The following is a 6,000-nucleotide window of genomic DNA, read 5'->3' as shown; positions in this document are numbered from 1 at the left end:
GTATCCTTCCCCTGCTACGCCCAAGCCATGCCCACCAAGCCACACCCACCAAACAAAGCCCAAAGCACCAGTAGTAAAAAAATTTGAATCCCACCACTGAGCTGGTTATTTGCATTCTTTTAGCGAGCCATTAAGGTCAGCTGGAGTTGAGTACAATTCTTAGAGTGTAACGGTGGTGGTTATGGCTCCTTATTAATGCTAGAAGTATCTGTATCACAGAGAAAAAATGCAGCTTTCTTACCAAGTAGAAAATGCGAGGAACCCCACTGTATTTTATACCAGTATTCCCTTTGAAGAAAATAATGGGGAGTGTTTTTCTCTCTCTAGGAATGTATGTAGTGGGGTGGGATGGAAGGATAGGTGTCTTGACCAATCCATTTGGAACGTTTGTGTTGCTGTGTTCCATGCTGTCATAGTAATGATAGTCATGTGGCCCTAGGAAAGGGAGAAAATCCAGTCAAAGCAGTATCTTTATTATACAACTGTTTTCCCTCCCCCACATAGCAATCTATAATTCAAATTGTCTAAAAGACATCCTGAAGAAATAAGTAAGTTCTGAAACTGGCTTCTGTTAGGGTCAAAATGCATGTAGCTGGTTGGGTGTGTGGAATGGACCCCAAGTATTTGCGTCTTGCATGAAGAGAGATCATAGCCTAGAGTCTAAATTTGGAGTCTAAATCATATTAGAAGAAAGTTAATTCCTCTTTCTTTGTGGTTTCACACCCGTGCTGAAGACAAAGGATGACATCATACAGGAATTTAATTTCACAGGTAAAGCAACTCATAGATAATGGATTAATCATCTTTGGAGACCATCTGTGTTAACGTTGGATATTTATTTTGATTAATGCTTTCCAGGTTACGTAAACTATTGAGCTCCAGGCAGAATCCAATTAATCCTTTTGGCCTATGGAGAGGCTTCTGTCAGAGAACAGAATAATTAGCAGTTCAGTGCTTTAATCAAATACCTTTTTTCCAAGGTCCTTATAAGTATTCTTGCTGTTAACTTGGTCAGTGGCAAAATTTATTAATCTTTTTTTAAGAGTAGGTTTGTTCTCAGATAAGATGAAGTTAATCTAAACTGCACTGAAATTGACATATTTCCAACCTGTTTGGTATACAAGAGATGTGACACAACACAGTACCATCCCTCTTTATCTCAGACTCATTAACTCATGTTTGTGTGTATATGACACTCTCTGCCTAAGCTTTTTGTGTATATGGAATAAAAGTGCCAGAGAAAACGCTAAATGCTAATACTAAAAAAAATCACTATAGGTAGTTGAGTTGCAACCATAATGGAGGCTGCCCATTACTGTTGCAGGTTGTAACCGTCAATAAGCAAGGTGATGTGATCCCCCATTTAATGAGCCCCCCCTCTCCCAAATGTGGTTGTTAAGCAATGTCACAGGTCATTAAGCATAGCATGGCTGCATGGGGTGTCTTGCAATGGGAGGCCTAGCACAGGCAGAGGCTTGCCTGCTGGAGGCCTCGGCTACCTATTGAGGCACCCTATACCATGCTTCCTGCCCCTCCGGCCTTGGGGCTGCTTTCCCCACTCATCAGCCCCCCCCCCTTCCCTTCTGCCATCACCAATTGCTCACTTACCTTCTCTACATCTCTGGAGCTCCCACATCCACCCACACTCTCCTTCCCATGTACTTCTATGCTATATTATACTATTTCTACTACGAGTATACTATTTCTACTGTTACTGTGCTATAGTATCATCACCAATGTGTATTTTACAGTAGTTTACTATAATACTAAATTGTACTATAATACTAACTAATACTAGCTAAACTAAAGTTTTAATTTTTAAAATACTAACAGTATTTTAATTCTTTCAGCCCCTGATCTGTTTCCTCCCTGCCCTTATAGGAAAGCTTCCATTGTCATTTTCTTCTTTATTAATGAGCAGCAGATAAAACACTGGCATTTTGTAAGCATTGGGCTTGGCTTTCACTCTCTGAGGGTGGTGGGGGAGGAAAGGGAATCCTTTTTATTTGGCTGCTTTGTTGCTGCTATTGTACTTCAAAAGCACCAGTTTCCTCATCTCTCTTCCCTTCTTTCCCACCAGCTTCAAGGCTAACCTTTTCATAAACAATTCTGCTGATGTTGGGTGAAGTGGGGTGGGGAGGCTCAAACAAGATGGGAGAAAAGTTAGCACAGGTGCCTGCAATTATCTCACCAGCCGGCTCCTCCACAGCCATTTCCCATTAACTCTACTAGAAAGACTTATGCCTTGAAGGATAAAACAAGTTTGTGGAGATACCGCTTGTCCATTCCCCTCTGCAGGGCAAGATATATCCTCCAGGTTCTGCTCTTCAGTTCCAGGGGCTGGAAATTGTGGCCTCTGCTCCCAGTAGTCCCAGATGGTGAGGAAGGCTGGAAGTTGTTGCTCAAATGACTTGGAAGTCATAGAGGTGGGCCTAGATACTACGGGAACTTTAGGGATCTAGTAATTGTGTTGAGGCCTATTTTTAGATCTGTTGGTGATACATAACCTAATATATGTATGGCATTTCTCCTTGCTTTTTGAGTTGCTTGTAAATCTTGCCAGAGACAACCTACAGAAAAGCTGTTGCTAAGACAGATTAAATAGTATTTGGAAATGCTTTAGAAGTAATTAGGAAATGGAAAGTCAACAGTGATTGCAGTAATAAACACATTGCGCAGCCAGTAAGTTCAATTCTGTAGCAACACGTTTGATTTGATGTAAGACCTTTCAGGATTTTTTTTTTAAATGTGTTTTTCTTCAAAGCCTCTGTGGGAATAGTAAATCTTTGGTCATATAGCATTAAAAAATACAAAATTACCTGTGATATTTTCAGGACAATCCTGTACCTGTATCTTCAGGATTATTCATTTTTCAAAGAGTAAGTTTTATTAAGCACAGTCAGAATGATTCTTGATTCCATGACTGAGCTACAATAATTTTTTGCTTGCTCTGTAACATAGGAATGGAACTATAAACTCTTTTGCCTGCATAGCCTAGGGAAGCAATTTTCAAATATTTTCTGCAAGTAAAATAAAACATCCAAAGACTGAACACTATTAAAAACAGAGTCTATAGTCATGTATGATTTGTTTGCTAGATTTCTTAAACCAGCAGTCCCCAACCCCTGGGCTGTGGGCTGGTACTGGTCTGTGGCCTGTTAGGAATTGGGCTGGGCAAGCGAGTGAAGCTTCATCTGTGCATGTGCAGGATCTAGGTAGCACACAAAACCATTCCCCTCCCGATCTGTGAAAATTGTCTTCCATGAAGCTAGCACCTGGTGGCAAAAAAGGTTGGGGACTCACTGTCTTAACACACTTTATGGACCAGAGCTTTTTAAAAACATACAATTGTTCTTCATAGTATGAAATTATATGGGCATGGAATAGTGGTTATGGTGCTGGATTGACTCTGGTTCAAGCTCTCCCTTAGCCATGGAAATTGACTGGGTGAGCTTGGTCCAGTTACGTTCAGTCCAATCTACCTTGCGGGTGTGTTGTTACGTTGAAAAATGGGAGGAAGGCGGTGCTCTGTATTGTTTGCTCTCCTGAACAAAAGGCAGCATCGAAATCTGAAGTTTTTTTAGGAGGAAATCTGTGGCCTGCAGCTCTTGCTGAATAATACTGTAGCTCCAGCAACCTCAGTCATTATGGCCAATAGTGATGGATGTTGGGAATAGCTGTCCTTGAATTCCCCATACTGCTTCCAAACTTGCTTCCAGACTGGATGCTTCTGTGACAGAATGTAGAGCATGCTGAGAAAACAATAGGAGATAAATAATATATTCTGTGTCTGTGCTGTTCAGCAAAAAATGAATTATTTCCCACTTCAGTAGGATTTATAAATAGACTTTGGAGTCCTGCTTGGGGGAAAGTACCACAATGGAGCAAGTTTCTCTCTCTCTCTCTCTCTCTCTCTCTCTCTCTCTCTCTCTCTCTCTCTCTCTCTCTCTCTCTCTCTCCCCCTCCCTCCCTCCCTCCCTCTCTCTAGTGAACTTTGCCTGTATTTTTGCAGTAGAATAGAATACGTGTGTGGTCCTGGTCCTGGGTGCAATTGCCTGTGCTGTAACACAGAAGCCCATTCTTTATAAAAGATATGCTCAGTTTAATACCAGCTGTGGCTTATAAATGTGTACAGTCTGTAATTTTAGTAAGATTACTGAAACTTTCTGTTCAAGTTCTTGGAACATGGAGAAGGAATTCACCTTAATTCTGCTAATGTTTGAATGTTGTGGTGTGTATACTTGCAAAATTAGCTGCTCAAAGTTGCCTTCATCTGCAAGATGGATGGCAAATAAATTTGAACACCATCAAACATCAACATCTGCCTGTCCCTGGGAAGGACGATAAGTTGGCAGTTGCCACATCCAGTCTGAAAAATTTATGTAACAAACAATAATAATAAAAAAATAACTCCTAGTCCACACTAAGAATTCTTTGACTTAATTCCTGGTCAGAAGCTGTTGTGTTTGGAATATTAAAGGTTGATTTGGCACCAAGGAAAATTGCACTAAATGATTTATCACTAAGGTAGTTTCTGGTGTTGATAGTTCAGGCTGATACTTGCATGTATTGTGCAGTGTTGAATGGCAGATGTGATCCCAATGACATTTCTAATTCTATTTCTTGTTAACATGTGTTAAAAATTTGGATTTGACGGGTCTCTTACAGCTTCTTGATTTCCAGAATAAGGTTTCTTGATCTTGGTTGCTCATAGATTTGGTTGTAATAAGCAATATAAACCTGGTACCTGTAAATGTCACATTAACAGTTATTTAAACAACTATTTAAGTGTCACTTATGATTTTGAGGGATTTTCAATCTAAGAGACTTTGGTGGAAATGAATAAGGAAGTAGCCTCATTAAAACAAGCACATTTATTCTTGGAGGGAAAAAAACCCCTAGATTTACCACTTCATTCTTTGCATTGCCTGTTTTGTTTCTGAATTACATATTTATTAGATTTATAATCTGCCTTTTCTTTGATAATGTAAAATAATGAATCTGGGATCTCTCTTCATTTTATTGCAACATCATGGTTGAGAATGGATTCAAACCTGGATCTCTAATTGTAATTTAGTTTTCTCTCCAATGATGCCTCAGATTTTTTCCTCCATGCTGACTTGCTTTTGCAATACCGTTTTTCTTCTTACTTCACTAGTTTCTTCTTAACCTTTTTGTATATGTATACAGTTGGTTCTCATTTATTCACTGATTTTTTGTATTTGCAAATTGCTTACTTGCTAAAATTTATTTATAACTCCTAAATCGATACTCGTCATGATCCTTTCAATCATTCCCAAACATGCACAGAGTGGCCAAACAATGGATTAACCTGACAGACAGATTCCCAACTCAGGTTGAAGAGTGCTCTCAGAGAAGAGGGAGTTGATCTGTTTTCCAAAGCACCTGAAGGCAGGACAAGGAGTAATGGGTTGAACAATATTAAAGAGAGATCTAAGATATTAACAATTAACAACCAGTGGAATGGCTTTCCTCCAGAAACTATGTGGGTTTCATCATTGCAGGTTTTCAAGAAGAGAATTTATAGAAGACCTCCAAGGTCCCCCCTCTGTTACTCTACATTCTAAATTCTGTAAGGCAATGCTCTGCCTTCTTATTTCAGGTTTTACTCTGTAAACAACTATCCTCTATTTCCCCTAGGAACTATGGTTTAGTATTCGCTAATTCAGTGTTTGCATCAACTTAATAGAACATAATGATCACAAATGAGAATGAACTGTGTGCAATATTTGTATCTGCTAAAACATATTTAAAAGTGAATCCAGTTATTGTTAGTATATCTTTGAAAAGATAAAGAAGGGATAGCTCCATAATATTTTTTATTGGTCTCACAGGGAACCTTTAGTGTGGAAGCATCATAAGTATTTTATTGATATTTTGGTGTCTTGGTGACTGCCTAAACAAGTCCCTGCAGTTTTCTAGGCAACATATTCAGAAGTATTTCCCCTTCAGATTATTCTTGGACCAAACTATCTTCCA

The sequence above is a fragment of the Thamnophis elegans genome, chromosome 2, assembly GCF_009769535.1.
Source record: "Thamnophis elegans isolate rThaEle1 chromosome 2, rThaEle1.pri, whole genome shotgun sequence".
NCBI classification, from domain to species: domain Eukaryota; kingdom Metazoa; phylum Chordata; class Lepidosauria; order Squamata; family Colubridae; genus Thamnophis; species Thamnophis elegans.
The sequence above is the reverse complement of the archived record's forward strand: the minus strand, read 5'-3'. Positions refer to the sequence as shown.